Source organism: Erithacus rubecula, assembly GCF_903797595.1.
Source record: "Erithacus rubecula genome assembly, chromosome: 1".
In the NCBI taxonomy this organism is placed as follows: domain Eukaryota; kingdom Metazoa; phylum Chordata; class Aves; order Passeriformes; family Muscicapidae; genus Erithacus; species Erithacus rubecula.
This window is the reverse complement of record NC_136658.1, coordinates 22,297,442-22,316,889: the sequence shown is the minus strand read 5'-3', so window position 1 is coordinate 22,316,889 and position 19,448 is coordinate 22,297,442. Positions and strand designations below refer to the sequence as shown.

Here is a 19,448-nt window from a genome sequence, read left to right as displayed (position 1 = left end):
CAGAGTCTGCAGCATGCTCATTTCTCTCCCAGATAATTAAAAATGCCACGAGTCAGGCAAGCCCTGGAGGAGGCCTTGTGGATGCACTGCTGCTCTGTACCACACAACACAGGCTAAGCCCCATCTTCTCTCCCTGCAGTGGCCTTGGCCACGGCCTCTTTCTTCTGCCCATTGTTTATTCTAGGACAGCTGCACCATGCATCCTACAGCAGTCTGCACCTTCAACTGGAAATCACTCAGTACACAAGATTATGATACAATTCTTTAATGGGAGCATGTTGCCCAGCATGTCAAACCAAAGTGTTGCCTTTTGGCTTGGGTTTTTAGATTCTGGCCCAGGTCCTGGCATTTACTGTACGAAATCATTTAGGAGCTTCCCACACCAGCAAGGGTCTCCCTCCCCAGATGATGTTGATGCAATTGCAGGGGCTGAGATGGAGGCTAGTTCTCAGGGCATGAAAGAGAGGGAGCTACTGGCAGGGATTTTCCCCTAGAGTCCCATACTCCTGTAATTCAGCTCCCCCTCAGTCTGAAAATCCTCTGTCAGTCTTCAGGGTTTACTGAGAAACATGTCTGCTTTCTGGGGCACTCAGGGCTGCCTGAGATGGATGGGCAGCCAGGGGAAGGAGTGTTGTTTTTCTTTCTGAACAGTTGATGTTTTTCTGTTGTGTGGGTTGAGATATGTTGCTGGATTTGATTTTGGTTTGCTGTATTGTTGTTTGTTGAATAGCTTGGGGGGTTGAATATAATGTTGAAATGGTTGGGGCCTGCAAGGGGTGCTTTTTTTCCTGGCATTTAAAAAGAAATCAAAATAGATGAAACATTTTTCTCGTAATTAGAGATTGTACCTAAATGAAATGCTTTAGACCTCACTCCTCTCCTATTACCCTACTTCCCACCCCTCTCCCCCTCCTACACACATACAAAGTTTAGCTGTTTGGGAATGCAGCTGAGAATTTCTTGCTGTCAAGTAAGAATGAACTCAACCTCTTTTCCTGGCTCTTTTAAAAATCCCCAACCTACCATGTGAAGCTTACCCACAGTTCTTGTGTCTGTTCTGTAGCTGGCACTCCTCTCTGGTTACGGTGTAGGTTATTTCTGAATTACCCTAAACAGGCAGCTCCCTTGCTCAGAGGCCAAGGTCACGTGTGGCCACGTTGTTCAGCTGGCACTTCCCCATGGGAATGAGATTACCCCTCATGCCTCTCCCGCTCCTACTCCCTACAGCCTGTTATTAAACAAGGACAAGTGAGTAGCTTGTCTGTGTCTGTGTGCGAGAGCGTGACTCTGTCACCTGATGCATACAGATGGCTTATTAACCAATTAATTCATAGGACTAAATTGGCTAAATCAAACTAAATGACACCCAATTGCTGTACAAGGGTAGAAATGGATTGGAATAAGTGTTTCTTAAATGCCAGCCTCGTTGAGCAAAGGAATGAGTAGCAGAGGGAGGAGGGGGCCTTATGGAGGAGTGGGGATGACAGCAGACACTGTCAGGCAGCATAAGCAGAGCTGTCCATGGCACCATGTCCTAGGGAAGGAAGTGGCTTATGAGCCTGTGGCAGTTTGTGCTGCCAAGAAATTGGGTCACTCTTTTTGCTGGTGACACTTCAGGCTTGGGAATGCCTCTGGAAAGGGAGTCCCAGCCACTGCCTCACTCTGTGTCCTGGGCAAAAGAAGGTGTCTTCTTGCATCCCAGCCTTTGGTTGAAGCACAAATTATTAAGTGACCTATTGTTGGTTAAAGCATAAAGTCCGTGGAGTGAGAGTTTGATTTTTCAGAAGAGCAGTCTACCTCCTCCTCTTCCTGAAGTCCCTAGGAGCAATTATGTCCATCTTTGTGAAAACTGATTATTTTTCCTTTCTATACCCATGCCCTCAGGACTGGCCAGAGCATCTACACACAACTAGAATGCTTCTGTGTGCCTGCAGCAGTATTACCAGTTGCTTAAAGATGCTTCTCTCTGGTTTTTCCTTTGGCATTATTTATTTGAGTGTGGGGTTGGGCTGACCTTGACTGACTGCTGCATGCCCACAAAGGTGCTCTATCACTCTTCTTCAGCAGGACAAGGGAAGATAACAATTACTACCACTAGCACAACAGACTAGACGTGAGAAAATTAATTTAATTTGTTGCCAGTTAATAACAGAATAGGATAATGGGAAATTTGAACAAAACTAAAAACATCTTCTCCCCCTCCCTTCTTCCCAGCTCAGCTTCACTGCAAACTCTTCTTCCCCCCCACGTGCTACACAGGGGAACACGTGTTGCGGTCTGTCCATAACACTTTGATGCTCCTTTCTTTATGTGTTCTTCCCTTGCTGCAGCGGCTAGTCCCTCCCACAGGAGACAGTTCTTCAGGAACTGCTTCAATGTGGGCTGTTCACATGGGGCACAGTTTTCAGGAATGGACTGCCCCATGGGTTGTAGCTTCTGATGGAAATCTTGTTCCTGTGTAGGCTCCACTCCATGGCCACAGCTCATGTTAGGAGCCTGCTCCAGCAGGGGCTTTTCGAGGACTGCAGCTTCCTCCAAGGCACATCTGCCTCCTGCATTGTGGATCCTCCTGAGGCTGCTGAGGAATCTGCTCCTGTATTTGGAGCACCTTCTCCCCTCCCTCTTCACTGACCTTGGTGTGTGCAGGGCTTTTATTCTTACAATATCTCCTCCCTTGCAGATGCTGAACAACTATTTTTCACTCTTTCTTAATTATGTTATCACAGAGGCACTACCTACATCACTGGTTGACTCAGCTTTGGGCTGTGACAGGTTTGGAATGGTATTTTGGAGCCAGCTAAACCAGGCTCAGTCCAACATAGGAGCAGATTCTGCTGTCTTCTCACAGAAGCTACTTCTGCAGCCCTCCTTGCCTCTCAGCCTTGCCATATAAACTAAACACAGTATGTTACAAGTGACTGTTGTTCTGCATAGGAGAGCACACCTTTTTTCCTGTACTGAATGACCTTTGCTCTGATATAGAAGATGGGCTTGGTAGGATTTACTGGATGACCGGTAGTGGTATTCCAGAGCCTGCTCTGACCTTTGCTCTGATCCCAGCTCAGTTCAACAACTACTGTGATACTTGAGGGTCATAATCTGATTTGAAATAGTGGAGGGGGTACAAAAAGAAGGAAAAAAAAAGGCAAGAGTTGCACATCAGAAACTACTTTTTTGTGTTTTATACTGCAGTTTGAATATTTTGCCTGCTATATTTCATACTGCCATATCAAAACTTAGGTTGCTTGTACCACTGTTCTGCCAGAGCTGATAATCTGAGTGAGGTTTCCAGGATGCTTCCTTTGGCAGGAGCTTCATCTTTCTAGTCATGGCAAAGGCAGTCTGTGGCTCTCCTTAAGGTGTGGTAAGGAGATGATCTGTGTGGGAATATGGGAGATGTCAAGTCCTTGCATGAAGCAGAGCCATCTAGCAACAGCTTGTGGCAGTTTCTTGCTAACAACCTCTTTGTTCAGCATGACCCAGGGTGGACTTTTCAGTTGATTATTCACATTGTGGTCCCTTGGTCAGTGCTGTCCCCGCCCAGGCAGCACTGGAAAACCGTAACCAAGTACCTGAGGGTGTGAAGAGCAGGGGCTGCAGTCTATGGACATGCCCAGGAAAGTGTTTGTTTCTGGAACTGGGCCTGAGGAGGGACTTAACTGAGATTAAGTCCGGGTTGGTTTTGTTTGAGGGGCAGTTGAACTTGGTGTGTGCAGGGTAGGGGCAATCTTTATCTGGTACAGGAGACATCTGCATAAAATGGCAGCTTACTGGCAGAAGAAAGTGTGGGGCGGGAGTGGAAGGTGTGTCTTGGTGGCTGTCACCATGATATGCTGGGAAAAGAATGACAGCACACCTTGGCAAACCCCGCAGAAGCAAGGCGCTTACAGCATCTGCCACATGCAGTGAGAACCAGGACCTCAGAGCCAGCACACGTGCACACACATGCACACACGTGCACGCATATGCACACACACAGCGTGCATGTTCACAGCCAAAAGCAGGCACACGGCTCTAGCCCCCCGTTGGGCCAGCATGAGTGGATTGCACACAGGCATAGCCTGGAAAATATGCGTTCATGGAGTACAGCCCATTAGGAGTGAAACCTGCACATGTGCAAAACTGCCAAGAACACACTCCCCAGCACCCTGATGCTGGCTGTGGATAACCACCAAACAAAAACATGCCTGACTATTATGTCAGTGTTAAAACTGTTCTTCTTCAGTTGCTGCAGCAAGATAAAGCATCCAAAGCCCGTCATGCTGCAGCATCTTTTTCAAGGCTGCAGTACACAGAGTGTGTATAAAATATTGAATCATTTAGGAGAATTTTTTTTTCTTTGAAAGAAGAATGGGATTTACACTTTGTCCAGTGGCAGAACAAATGTTTTATGTGCTGAAGCCAGGACTACTGCTGTAGACCATTTGATGCATATATTTTGTGGCCTTTTTTTCTCCTTTTTTTCTTAGAATCATGTCTCCGAAAAGGGTCAAATCAACCATTTGGAAGGGTAATTTTTTATTCTTAGTACAGAGTGTACTCCAAGAGCTGTAAAACAAACTCTGTCACCCTTTCATTAACATTTGTCCTCAAAAGATCCCTCACATTTCCTTGGCCCTAATAACTCTTGTTATCCCTGAAGTAACAGGCTGAGCAGGGGAATGTTTTCATAACACCAGAGGTGAAGTAGGAAGTTTTATGTGGTTTCCATTCAACGAGAAATGAACTGAGAGAAAATGTAGCTATGCACTTGCAGACAAGCTAGACCACTCAAGACTTCTGTACAGGATTGTGTCTTTCTTCCCTTCAATGCTCTAGTGCATGTACCTGTTTCCTGGAGAGTCTGATCATGTGCAGAGGTTCATTGGCTCAGTCGATTGCTTCACAGCCTCTGTGTGGTGTTGGCCAGCTTTAATTGGAAGTAAGTTTTTGAAAAAGTCCATTATAGGAGAAAGGGATGGCCTGTGGCTCAGGACAGGCCACTGGCTTAGGCTCTGCAATGTACCATGGTCAGGCTGTGCACAGACTGCATCCCTCTCAAATGCTTCAGTTGCCTCACCCCTTCTGGAGCAATAACAATACTGATTTGTCTCAGAAGGAGATAGAAAGACTCATTCATGAGTATTAGAAAGTGCTTGAAGTTCTCCAGTAGACAGATAAGCTACTGCTATGCTCTGTGCTGTTTTGCCTTCTCCACTCATTTATAATGATCTGGACTTTCTTGAAATAGAAGCTGGCAGATCTTGTAACATTTTTTGGTTTTACCTTTTATTAGCAGAGCTCTGACAGTTCAGTGGCCTTGCATGGGCATGGAGTACGTATTCTTTTATTGTTTCTGTGGTCCAGAACAGGACTGCTTTAGACACAAAGCAACAGTCCAGGGTAATAAAAGAAGACAACAATTTAATTAAGAAGAAAGAAGAAAGAGAAGAACTCCCTTTTTATTGCAAAAATGGAAGGGCTGAAGAGTCTTGATGTGTGTCAGTGTAGTTAGGTAGATCTGTTATTGCTGATCTGAGGGAAAACTCAGAAGATTTTTAAGCTCATATAAACACCAGAAGGTTTTAAATGATTCTATGAACCATACAGTAATCCTATAGTCTCTGGTTTGTGCTGCTTCTGTCACATTCAGAGATGTAGCTGAGATACCTGTACAACTCTTGTCTCTTCATTCTCCATATGCATTAAGGAATATAAGTTGGCAGTATTCACATGTGAAGAAATGAGTATAAAGTTTGGAAATTATTTCATCATTATGTGGGATAATGTGGATCCTCTTAAAACTCCTTGTCTGCTGGTTGAGTGACACCAAAAGGATTAACAGGGATCCAAGTAAGTGTGAGGGAGTCATGCAGGATCGGGTGCTCTGGCTGAATCTCTGCAAATCTGTGGGCCTTGATGGAACTCATCCAAGAATACTCAAATAGCTCCTGATGTCATCACAAAGCCTCTCTTTTTTGAGCAGTATTTAGAATACAGAGAGATCCTGGCTGGCAGGAAAGTGGTGAACATTGTCCCTGTTTTCAAGAAGGGCAAAAAGAAGGATCCTGGTAACTGCAGACCTGGTAGTCTCACTTCAGTGCCTGATAAATTTATGGAGAAAATTACTTTGGAGGTACTGGAAAGCACCTGGAAGAGGAGACTGAAGGGAGACGTTATTGCAGTCTACAACATCCTCGTGACAGGAAAAGGAGGTGCAGACACTGATCTCTCCTCTGAGGTGACCAATGACAGGACATAAGAAAATGGACTGGAATAAAATTTCCAGGGAAGTGTTCACAGCCCCAAGTCTGACAGAGTTCAAGAAGTGAGCTCTCAGTGAGATCAGATGGCTTGGGCCAGGAACATCCTTTGATTCATTACTGCTGTGGTGCAAGAAGAGGAAAAACATTTATCTTCTGGCTTTTCTGTCCTTGTATTTGAAAGATATAGCAGGACTCAGGTGTAGAATCGTGTTCACACAATGAGAGGTAAATTCTGAGCAAATGTATGTCTAAATATTAATCTCCTTATTTTGAGTATTCATTTAGTTGCTGGTTTTTTGTCACTTTTCTTACCTTTAGCAAACTATACGTTTTGGCATTAAATACAAAGGTTCACAATAAAATGGTGTGTATTGGTAGTGGTGGAGACAGACATCTTTTTATGCTAAACAACCTCTTTTGGTCTGAACATGTCTTTCAGAAAGATTCTGCATCTCTGGTGAGAGGTTTAAGGGGGAAAATATGAAATTATTGTTTTAATAAAATAAAAAAAATGTTAATGTATTGTTTTTTGATCAAGTCAAAGATAAAGCAGTGTTAACTTTCAGTTTTATTGACAATTGCTTACTATTGCCACCTTTCTTTGGGGTAGTTTTGGAGCACATTTTATTTTCTCAAAGCACTGGATGACTGCAGGGTTGGATACAAAACATCAGCTGCAAAAAAGGAGAGCCTTTTATATCAGTCTTATGAGCAGCTGATCAGAGAGGTTTGTAGCCCAAGCTGAGACTGCAAACACCATCATCTGCATTGCACTCCTGGGAAAATGAGCCATGGAATTGTAGAAGATGTTAATGACTGTGTGGGGTGGCAAGGTCTGGGGGAAGTAACTGGAATGCAATGTGAGAAAGGAGTGGCTCCCACCTTGCTTTCCTATGGCTACAGGATGCTGGTAATAACCCTTCCTGAGCTCGTCTCAACAGTGTCCTGTGGGGTGAGTGTCTGGGTGACAAACCTGGCTGTGCAGTGCACCAGTGGCGCTTCTGCTAGGGCAGGGAGCACAGAGTATCTCTTCTGCAGTAGGAGGGGATAACTCCAGTTTGGGGAGTGAGCCCTGGTGTACTAGCCACACGAGTCCACCAGTCACTGAGCATCCTAATGAGGATTTGCAGCTTGAGCTCACTAGTGGCATCATTTCCACTGGAGAGTTTTTAAACACTGCTTGTCTTGGGCAACACCAGACAATATTTAATGAAGAATAAAGGTAGCAGGGTATTTGTATTGTGCTTTTTGGGGGGAAAACGTGTACCTATAGGAGAGCTGAGTAGCTGCAAGGATGGGCTCCACACTACTGGTCCCAGTAAGCTAGCAGTCCCAATGCTCGGCTTTTGACTGTGTGGGGTGCAAGAGGGTAACAATAGCCCATCCATTGCTGCAGTGCAAAGGCTGTATGAGGAAGGAGAGGGGGCTCACCGCTCCCCACTGCCTGGCTATGACCAGCAGGAGAGATGCAGTGTCCAGCCACACTGTGAATACAGAATTAGAAAATGTGTGGGGACTATTTCAAATGAAATTGAGGTTTTTTGCTGTCTGTACTTCTTCCTCAGGCCACAATATAATTCCTTCACAGTCCTTTGTACCAACCTGCCCCTCTCCTGCTTCCCAGCAGAGCAAACACTGAAGCACAGTGAGACAGCTGGCAGGCACTCTGCCTGTCCTCCTTCCCTCCTCCTCTCCCTGCCAGTTTTGTCCATCCCTGCACTCTGTGGATGAGTTCTTTGGGGTCTTTTTTTAACCTAATGTGCATACCCAGCACAGCACAGTGAGGGCCTGGCCCCCTGTTAGGATCTGAATGGAAAATGATGGTTTCTGCCTCCATTTCTGCTGAGTCTGCAGGCTAGCTAGTGTTGTCATCTGGAGTGCACACCTGGAGCTGCTGCTTCTGCTGTGTTGATTTGCCATGGGTTGTTTGGTTTCTTTGTTCGTTTGTTTGTGCCAATAATGGAAATGTCTTTGTACCTGCCAATTATGAAAAAAAAAGAGGCAGTTGTAATCTCCTCTCTCTTTTTCTGTATCTCTTCATTTTTTATCCTCTCCAGGACAGAAATAAATAAAATGCTTGATAAAATTTAGGCTTTATGTGGTTGAGAGAGATACTTATTGTGGTGAGCTGGATTGAAGAAATAAGATTTGCATAGATATGGATGGATAAAAAGAAGAGAAGATTGGGAGAAGAATACTTGAATACTGAATACCTGAAAATGTATGGAACTGAATGTATGCCTAAAAGGACTGTCTAGACTTCAGCAGAGTTGTATTCAGTTGCATACACTCTGTTCTTAGCCCCTTGTTTTGCTTTTAAATCACTTATTAAATCATTACTTATTTTGTCTAACTCCCCAGGTGTCTCATTTCAGGATGTTCTTTCTCATTAGGGTGTGAGAGGAGAGAATTAGTGTTCAGTGTGCTAGAGGTATGTCACTACTGCAGAGATCCTCTGGAGCTTAGCAGGGTGATGGTAGGGCAGTTCTCTCTGAGAGACTTTGGAAAACACCTATTGCTTGTGATAATTAAAATTTGAGAAAACCCTGAGAAGAAGCCCATCATCATGAAATTTCCTGGGCTGCAGACAAATGGTAGGAAATCCTCAGAGTTCTCAATTTTGCAGTCATTCTCAGCTCTGGAGGAACTGAGACACAGGCTTGAATCAAAGATTCAAGTTGGACTATGTAGCTTCCTCTTCACAGCAGTACCTGCATTTTTTAATCATACCTAGGACAATCATGGAAAACATTGCCAGAAACTGAAAAGACCTTGAGAAAACTTCAAGGCAATTCTCCCATGTTGCAACTGGTAGTACATAGGCTGGGAGGTCTCATGTGGAGATTTGGGTTGGATCTGATCCTCACTTGATTCAGAAACCCAGCTATAATGATGGCTGGGAGGAGATATATCAGGGAAAACAAGGAAGGCGGCACATTTGGGTAATCTGATCCCATGATAAATCTCATCCCTAACAATGAGAATGAGAAGCTAATTTGCTTTCTTTAAAAATATGCTGTCAGTTATTGTCAATATTGTCAATTGTCAATTCTGTATGTTGTGAGGTGTCTCATTTCTGCCCCTTCTGGAATAAGGTGAGAGTTTTCCTTTCCATTATTTCCTTTAGCTTCCAGTCGCAAAGTCTAATAATGCAACATGTGGAGAGAGGGGAAAATGTAGAAAAAAGGTATTCCAGAACCTGTGAATTCAACTTTTCATTTAGATGAATGCCTTTATAATCCTTATTTCCTAAACTTGGACAAAAGTCTAACCTGATGAAGATGGGTAGCTACTTACTTTTTATGTGCATAGGTACTCTGGAAAATGCATGTGTGTTCTCTCTGGGACAACCTGAAAACTAAGAATTCAGCACATGAAGATCTTTCTTCCACCTGACTGTTGATGCTTTGTGGCCACACCTTTGGTGCCCATAGAAAAGCAGAAAGAAGGTTTTTTTTCCAGCTCAGCCCATATCTGGGCTCCACTGTTTGCAGTCTTTCCACATGACAAGCTGGCTAATTAATTTACAGGGTGAAATGAGAAAAGGAAAAAAAAAAAAAAAATGGGGGGCACAGGGAAGAGGATCAATGGACAAATTGAAATGTCATTTACCAGCCTGAAGCTGGATGCTGTTGCCTCACCTGTCTCTCTCCCACCATTTTTTTTTTTTTGTTACCCTTTTTGTTTTTTTGATTTGATTATAAAAGCCAGGATGTAATTGGAACTGGCACCGAAATCAAACAGCATGACCTTGCCAGGTTTCTTCCAGTCCTGCTGCACCTTCCTTGCTGGCTGAGGGAAATAAAAGAGGGAGCAGGGGGAAGAAAGGGAAGGCAGCAGCACAGGGAGCTCCCTGACAACTCAGCTGCTCACATGCCTGTTTTTGAAGGGCTTCTCTTCTTTGCATCTCTTATTTATTTAATTTTTGTCCAAGGCAGCCAAAGTGCTTTGGGGACCTGGGGGTGACAGCAGAGCACACAAGCAGCTTTTTTTTAGGAGTTGACATATAAAACTTCCATGGGAACTGAGCAGTATAGTCTGCCAGCTCACGAGAGTGGTGTCAGCTTGAAGGAGCTGGGAAAACAAGGGCCTATCTGGAGCTAGAAGGAGCAGGCTCTTATTTCCAAGCTCAAGATGTGTGGCTCTGGCTGTGCTCCCTAATTCTGCCCTGCAGCAGCACCCTTCCAGATGACTGAGCCAAGAAAACTCATGTCATCTGTGAGCCAGGCATTTGCTAGAGCTCAGATGTCCCCAAGGAGAAAGTTTAATGCAGATTGTCTATGGCTCATCTGCTCAAAAGCAGGTCGTGTGCTTAGGAGGGCTGGTTTCTGCTGTGTGCTCCAGGCAGGGTCCTCAGTGAGCTTTCCAGGATGGGGAGACCTGTGTGCACATCTTTCTTTGCTCTAACCTTTTCTTTGGGAAGAATTCTGACAGGCAGGGAGCTGTAGTGCATTTCCAGAGGTCTCCAATTTCTGAAAGAGAAGGGGCACAGAATGGCTCAGCACAATGGGAATCAGCCCTTCAGTTCTAGTGTGGACATGCCTGTATGCAGTGGCCCCAGAGTGGAGAAAACCAGAGCCCTGGAAGAGCCCAGGTTTGGGATTTTGAGGATCTAATTGTGAGAGGCACTTAAAGTGTGAGTTGAAGGCACATAAAACAGCAGGGAATAAATCTCTACGAAATTGGTCCTATCTTTTGTGCCCTCACACACAACCAGATCTGCAGTGTTAGTTTTTACAAACTGGAGTACGAAATGAGGATGAAAGCAAGACAGTAGTGGCAGAATGCTGCAGGACCTCAGGGGAGAAGACAGCAAGCTTGTTTACAGGCAGTTGAGGAGTTGGGTTTGGAGTACACAGTGTTTGGTGGGATTGATAGAGCCTATATTACAATATGCCCATCTCACTCCTCCATTCTGTTTGTACACTGCATGCCCATTAGATCAATCTGAGTTTATACAGAAACTGCTGAGGTTAAAAAAAAAAAAAAACCCAAAACTATATATATATAATAAACCTGTATTTCTGTGTTCTAATATGAATGAAATATAAAAAAATGTGAGTAAATTGAGCCCCCCCATAACAGAATAGGTAGAGAAGCTTGAATCAGCAGAAGCAGAGCAGAAGGACAGCAGAGGTTTATGGAGGCCTTGATACCAGCTCATTGAAAACAGTGATTTGTGAACATGTGGAGATGAATAATATGGTTCACTTCAATTGCTTCTTTGCAGACTTAAGCCAAATTCCAGCATGATACCTGTGATACTTTCGGAACATGATGGGATAGGATTTTCTTTTAGGAATAATTCAGACATGATGCTCTGCTTGTTCATAGTAGAAGGGAAGTTTCCATGAACTTCAGATGAATCAGATTCAGGCCCATAAGTGAACAAACACACCTTTAAACTATTATATACCTTTCTCTGCTACTGCTGCTTTGTTGTGGTTTTGGGTTCTTTTTGCAGTTAGCATAAATTCTTCTATTTGCCGTTTCTTTATTACTGTTTCTAAACAACCCTCACTTTGAGATCATCAGATGCTTATGCCTTACTGCAGGTTTGAGCTGTGCACCACAGACTCTCCTGTACAAATATTTGCAAAATTAAGCTTTATTCCCCCAAAGGAGTGATTTCTGAAGTCAAAGAACACCCTTCTACTATGAATATCAATGTAATTAGTAAAATTTCACCCTGTGCAAAATGCTGACTGCTTTTCCCCAGCATATAGGACTTGCTGGTAAATAAGGCAAACTATACTTTTATGAACATCAGATCAAATTTGTCAGTGTCTGTGATTTGGCTACTCTTAGTTCCACTTTAACATCCCCCCTCCCCCCATCTGCACACATTTTTGGCCAATTTAATTGTATGACCAAAAAAAAATCAGCATTGTGGAAATATTCATAGAAACTGAATTGTAGAAATTCCACAGAGAATATTCAACATAGTAGGATTTATTCATTTGGCCAACTTTAGCAATTGTCAAAGAGAATCAGTCTTGAAGTCCCCTGAGCCCTAATTTGACTTATCAGAATAAGGAGCATCAGATTTTCAGTTGAAAAGTAAGAGAACCATTGTAGTTGGTGGATAATACCACATATGTATCATTCATAATGATTAGTTTGTTCTCTAAAGCATAAGGTAATGTAGTCCATGTCATCAGCACTAGTAGTTTATATTTTGATGTTTTGGTTCTCCAGGTAATTATGCAATTCTTTACTCCACTTTGTTAAACTCTTGGCTTTAATGTAATTTGCCAGTGAGTTGTCTTGCTGAAGTTCAGTGTTCTGTTAAAAAAAAAAATCAGTAGTAAATTTGCAATCACCACCTTTCAGCTTCATTAACTGCTCATTTTTTCTTGCATTATAGAGAAAGAAAACTAGTTCTTCACCTCCATTCTCTGTAATATTCATTATTTCATAGACTTTATCACACCTCCTCTTATTTGTCTTGTCTTTGACACAAACATCCCCCCCTCCTTTTATTCCTGTTTCTGGTATGCATTTTTCCACTCCTGTTATCATTCTTGCCACCTTTCTAAAGAGGAGGCTGAAACAATACATTGTGACTTATCTGGCCTCTAGTCAAACCATCTGGAATTTCAGACTTCACCTTAGAGGGGGAGGGAGACTGGGTGTGGGGGAATCCATCAAATAAATTGGAAAAACAAATACATTTATTGAACTCACCATCTGGTAATGCACATTCCACTAGCAGAACAAAAAAAAAAAAAAAACAAACCAATAAAACAAAACCAAAAAAAACCCCCAGAAAAACAAAACCAAAAATAAAAAAAAAAAAACCCACCAAGCTAAATTCAACAAATCAATTATTCATTGTGAATTATTCACTAGCTTCTCTTCCAAACAGTGCCAAGATATGTTTGTTTATTTTCATTTGGAGTTTAAAAAAATCCATGGCAACATTGCTGTTTGTCTGGGTTCAAGCACAAAGAACAGACCTGCACTTCTATTCTGGATGCCTTTATTTAATCAAAGCAACAGAAAAAGAAATAACAAAAGCAAAGTTCTCAGAAGAGAAAATAGCCTGTGTCTGTAAGACATCTTTTCACTGTGTCTGATAAAATGGTAGGTGTTGCAGGTGGCCAGGCTGTTTTAGACATACAGATGTGAAAAAATGCATAATGAAGCACTGCATCTGTTACATGAGTATTAGGGCACTACCTGACACAGATAGGGTTTGTTCCACAGCTGAAGATTAATTGATTTTACTGGAAAGGAGCTTAGTAAACTGGTGTGGCTGCAGGGTTCTGCAGGGTTTACTTGCACTGTCAAACTGGGGAGTAGAGGATGGGAGAAAAGAGAGTTTGAGCAGGTGATATGGGAATAGGAGGGTTAGGAGCATTCTTGTCTGATGGGAAGCTGTCATGTACTTGGGGTCAAGTTCCTGCCTGGTATGGTCTCTTTTTATGACTCCACTTGTGCTGTAGGACTGCAGTGGAGATCTGAGTAGTCCAAGGCAATGGGGATTTACAATCTGCTCTCTGATTTGCAGGCTTCTACAGAGAAGTCCATTTGGGGAACTGGGAGAGCTGGACAGCTCCGGGTGGTGTGATGAGACTGAGGAGTGAGCAGAAGGGACAAGGCTGGCTGTCCATGGCCCTCATCCTGATGCTCTATTGGAAAGCACAGCAGTAAAGCAGCTTTTTTTTTTTTTTTTTTTTTTTTTTTTTTTTTTTTTTTTTTTTGTGCCCCATCGTAGTTACCACTAACAACTAATTAAGCTCTAATTGAATATTGGCCGAAGGGCAGTCAGATAAGTGGGTAGGAAATGGAAGGAAATAAAAGTGCACTATGAATCACTTTATATTGATTCTAGTCTCCTCCAATGTAAGATGCTAGGTGCCTGGCCTTAGAAGCATTTGGGGCAACCAGAGCACTTTTCCATATGTTTTCACAGTGCCACGCACACAGCCTGGCTCCTTCAGGTACTGGTGCCTTTGGAGACCAACAGTAGCACTATGCTGGGCAGATATCCCTTTGCAGGTGCTAGTCTTGGCATTCCAGTGCAGGGTTTGTTATTTTGCATCACGAGATGTTCAGTTCTAGCTTTATGGAGGTGTTGCCTTTACCCAGTAATGAAATTATGTTATTCACTGATATATTGCTAGAAGTAGGGGAGGCAGAGGCTCTCATTTGGGCACATGCTTTACTCTGAATTTTTTACAATTTTTATACTCCCTGATCAGTGCCTGCCTGATCATTAATTTTGTGCTTACAATTAAATCATTAGCACAAAATGTCCCACCATTAAGCTGTGGGAAAAAAATGTTGCTGTCTCAAATTGCACCAGGATAACAGATAGGAATTCTTACTGATAAAGCAATATTCCAATTTGAATGTATGCTGCCTTTTTTAAAATGTGGCCCAGATTTTGGGAACTAAGGCTCGAATATTCAAAGCAGTGGCGTTTCCCATCTGCTGATGTCCTTAGCTATCAGGTTGCTGTGCTGAACAGTTTACTCTGCTAGAGATCTCTACTGCTTCTTGTGGCACTAATGCAAATATATATATTCAGAAAAAGGAGAGAAGGAGTGAAAGAGAGATTGAAATTGAAAACACACAAGATTAAAAACAAGAGAAAAAAACAAACCAAAAAGCCCAGCAAATGAAAGATTAGGGAGATTTTCCCCCTCCTTAGAAAAAGTTTTTCATCATCTGAAATGCTTGGCTTCAATTCAGACATTCTCCTCCACTCTGGCAGTTGTGGCTTCCTTGTTTCCTGTCCCTGCCCTAGCATTCCTGTGCCCAGTGCCCTGCCACTGGTTTGCCTGGGCAAGGCTGAGGAACTGTCCAAGTTGGCAGGACAGGAGAATCAGAGAGCAAGCCCCAGGGAATGGGCACTACTCTGGTGGCAGCTTGGTGTGTGGGAAACATGATCAATACCCACCTGTACTTTACAGGCACTGATGCCTCCCCTACAAGAGGCTGCCTGGAGCATAGTCCTGATCAGGGGCCTACTTAATATTAGGGATTGTTGCAGGAGCTGGACATGTTGGTGCAGAGAAGGTTGATTGAGCAGAAAGCAAGGTGGCAGAGCAGCTGAAACCCTTGAAAATCCTTCTGCACTTCATAACAGGCAGATCAGAAACAGGATGTGTAAACTAGGGGACATAGATGACTTTGACACCCAAAATTGTCTTCAGAAGATGCATTTGCAAAGGTGGATTCCTTTTTCTTTGGAATTTTTAGGGAGGGAGGCTTAAAATTAATGCCTGCAATGCACAAGGCTTCCAGTGTTTTTCAGCAACATTGTTCTCTAAGATACAGGTGAGTTTTGTTGGCCTTTACAAATGATTTATTCTGACAGTTATTGTATGTTCAACAATAAATTAAGTTAAAATAGACTATCAGCACATATTCGCTGATGCTCTTAACAGCTCAGTAATAGATAGGAAATTCCTTTCCAACCTCATTCTCATTCCCAAGTAACCACTTTGGTATGTAAGCCAGACAAAGGCAGAGTCCTCCAAAGGGAAGGATAGGTAGGTAGGCAGCGAGAGAAGTCTTCAGCAAATGCCTCTCTAGTTGCTGATTATGTGATGGCAGAGGACTAAAATCACTTTGGTGTTAATGGAAATGCAGAGTTTTCTCCCAGCAAATAATGTGTACAGTAAGAATTTGCACTCTGAGCACTTTGAATCTTTCTGGAAATCTCAAACTCACGACAATTGAACCCTGTTTCCCAAATGTTGCAGCATCTGCCTCACAGGTCTTGTGTCTCTCCCTGTATGTCAAGGGCACCCTTTGCTCACCAAGCTGCCATGCTTCTGACAAACCTGCCACTGCTACACTGCTGTCTTGAGGCACTGCTGTCTGATATCTTTGTGCTGCAGGGTCAGCTCAGAGGGTGGAAGTGACATTAAGAGGGGTGCTTCCTTGTGTCCCAAGGTAGAGCCAGCTAAACTGATGCCATTCTAACCAGCCAGGTATCTGATATGCTTTCACTTTAGTAAGGCTTTTGACACTCTTGTGGCATCCCAATAAGCAAATCAGAGAAGGAAATCAGTTGAAATACCAAAGAGTAGTTGCAACATCTCTTGTGCTCAGAGAGGAGCTACCAACAGTTCTCTGTCAAACTGGAAAGTGTGTGGAGTGGCAGGGCTCAGTCCTACAACAGTGTAATGGGGCTCAGTATTTCTTTCCTGAATTCGATTATAGGGATAGCAAAGAAACTCTTATTTTGAATGTTTATGGAATTGCAGGCACACTTGTGGAATGGCCAAGAACAAAATGCTTAAATTGCCTGAAAAAGCTGTGTCTGAGATTCAGGGAGAGCATGTGCAAAGAGCTGCACTTTGTCAGGGATAATGAAGTATGTGTATATGGGCCAAGGAATGGCAAGTTGAAGAGCAATCCTGTGGAAGACCATGCTGGAATTACTGTGAAATGTGAAGTCAGAAGGGACTGACTCAAACTGTAAACTGAAACAGGGATATGTTTATTTAATTATTGTCATATTTTCCCTTAGTATTACTTCCTGACCTACCTCCCTAACATCCCTTGGAGTCTGGCTCTGAGTCTGCTATAGTCAGACAACCATGGGCATAGATAGGAGACAACGACTTATAGAAGGGCTGTGGTGAATCTGAGGTGTATTAGGGACTCCAGCTCTTCTCCTTGCTCCCTGTCTAGTTTTGTTCCAACTCTGGAGAACCCTAATGGTATTAGCACACCTGTGGCATCAAGGAAAGAGGGAGTTAAACAAGTGGAAAAATGAGGCAAAAGGCAGCCTATCAAACCAACATGCTGTAAAAAACCCCAGATGCTGCAGGGGCTGCTTCTCCATCAGCAACAGAACACTGCATCCATCTGCCCAAGTCCTCTAAGGCAGCACAAATGAAAGCCTAATTCTTGGGCATTGAGAGTAATCTGCCTATCATCACCTCTCCTCCCTTTGCCTGCTATATTGTGTCCCCCACTTGCCTCATGCTATTTTCTTGTAAACAAGGTGGTCTCTGTTTTCTTAAGAAGCATTGAGTTGATGGTTAGACCTGGAAAGATAATTCACAGAGATTCACTGGCTCTGCAATTTTGCATCATCTATTACAAATGTCTGTGAGCTGAGGGCAGTTGCCTTGACTTTTCTCAAAGAATGATTGTTTGCTTACTTGTATGACTCTTTTGTATTCTTTCTTTTTCTTTCTTTCTTTCTTTCTTTCTTTCTTTCTTTCTTTCTTTCTTTCTTTCTTTCTTTCTTTCTTTCTTTCTTTCTTTCTTTCTTTCTTTCTTTCTTCTTCTTCTTTCTTCTTTCTTTCTTTCTTTCTTCTTCTTTCTTTCTTTCTTTCTTCTTTCTTTCTTTCTTTCTTTCTTTCTTTCTTTCTTTCTTTCTTTCTTTCTTTCTTTCTTTCTTTCTTTCTTTCTTTCTTTCTTTCTTTCTTTCTTTCTTTCTTTCTTTCTTTCTCTCCCTATTTTTTTCTTTTTTTGTCAAGAGCAACTGACAGAGGTTTGCTATTGAATCTACCTTCACTGTGGTAGATCACACTCTCTTTCCCTTGTTTTAATGATTTGATGAGGATATTTCCTGTAGCCAGAGGGTGTTATGAAGAAACCAGTGGTTTTCACTCTCTTTGGAAGATGAATCAATTTATGGAAATAGAACACAGAAGAACATAAGAATATTTGGAACTCATTTAAAGGTTTTTCCTCTCCCCAGGCTTGCTCCCAAGTATCACTCCTAGGAAATATGAGCATCTCTGCATCTCTTTGGCTATGTGGGAGTTTAGAGATAGCCAGTACATGCCTACTTGCATCCATGCACAAATATTTTACGCAGTTAGGTGTATGAAACTGCCTTCTCTGACTGCTTTGGAACCGAGCTGAAGTGGGAGATTTTGGGAGCTCTTCATTTTTGCTGTGACCAGCAGTGTCTGGTGCAATATAAAGTACAATTTCTATGCAAATATGTGCATATGTTTGAGCTGCTTCTTTGTTCCCTGCCCTTTACTATTACGTGGGTTGGCAAACTGGAAATGGCTTTGTGCCAGTGTTTAATGGGAACAGCTCCCAACTGCTGAATGTGAGTGCAGAAAGCAAATGCAAGGGAGAGGCGGTTTTGAAAGTGAGAGCAACCATGTTTTAACTGGGGAAAATTCTCCTGTAGTACAGATTCTGTAACTTTCCCAACTCTGGTTATGACACATTTTAAAATCCATACTGCTGTGAAGTAGAAATTATAGCCAATTAAACAAGACTACCAAACAGAATCTGTACCCAAATTTTCCCTTTTTGTATTTGTTGAACTGCACAATTATTTTAAATTGAGTGATGCATATTCATAAACCACATTTCAAACCACCCAGTCTTCTGGTTTATGTATCTAGTTGGAATATTAGCATATATTTCAGTAGCTCATTTAATTTCATTGATCCCAAAGTTCCTTACAGCAGACATGCATGATCTTTGTACCGGTACTGAAGTGCAGCTTCCTCTGTAACAGAATATAACAGGTGTTTAACAGAGTGAGAATTTCCTCCCACCACATCAGCTAAACCAACATACAGCTGCCTCTGCCTCCACCAGGAATGGCTGGGTAAGTTGTGTACAAACACAATGTACAGCAGAGGGATTACAGTACATTACATGACACTGGCAAATTTATTTTCTTGGATTGGTTTGAGAGGTGACCTTAGAGCCTAAGGGTTAGTCCGTGTGGGCAGGTCATGCAGCTGAAATGAGAGATGTGGATTTTAGTGGCTGTCATTGCAGTGACAGATTGGTTACCCATCCTGCTGGGAAAGCCACTCAGGAGGAGCTCAGGTGAATGAGGACACTAGTGAGGGAGGATGACTTACACAGTGGGGTTAATGGGTGCAGGGATATCTCCTCAAAATCTTACCTTACATGTGAGTGGTAAAGCTTTCCCATGCAGGCAAACCCAAATACCCACTTGGTGAAATGAAGGTTATCAACTGCCTGTCACTATTTTAAAACACAGCATAAGGGTTGGTAGCTCTTTGAGGGAGCCTTTCAAAGCTGCACCCAGCATGTCCCTCTTAGAATTCTGTGGCAGCACTGCTGAGTTTCTGAGTCACTAACACTGTTATTTGCAGTTTCTCCCATCCAAACAGTGACAGTTCGTTTCTCAGCTCTGTTTAGCTTGTCAGCTCTGCAGTGGGGGGCTATGGCTCCTCAGGCACAGTTACTGAGAAGTGGGAAAGAGAAACCTCTTAAATTTCTATTGTC

General features: G+C 42.8%; 1 protein-coding gene and 1 long non-coding RNA gene across 5 annotated transcripts in view; both read left to right on the top strand.

Moving 5' to 3' along the window:
- LSAMP (limbic system associated membrane protein) overlaps positions 1-19,448 on the top strand; it is a 986,958-nt gene that overhangs the window by 148,059 nt on the left and 819,451 nt on the right. The gene's annotated exons all lie outside the window — the stretch shown is intronic.
- Positions 1-19,448, top strand: part of LOC306802229 — a 117,137-nt gene that overhangs the window by 41,092 nt on the left and 56,597 nt on the right. The gene's annotated exons all lie outside the window — the stretch shown is intronic.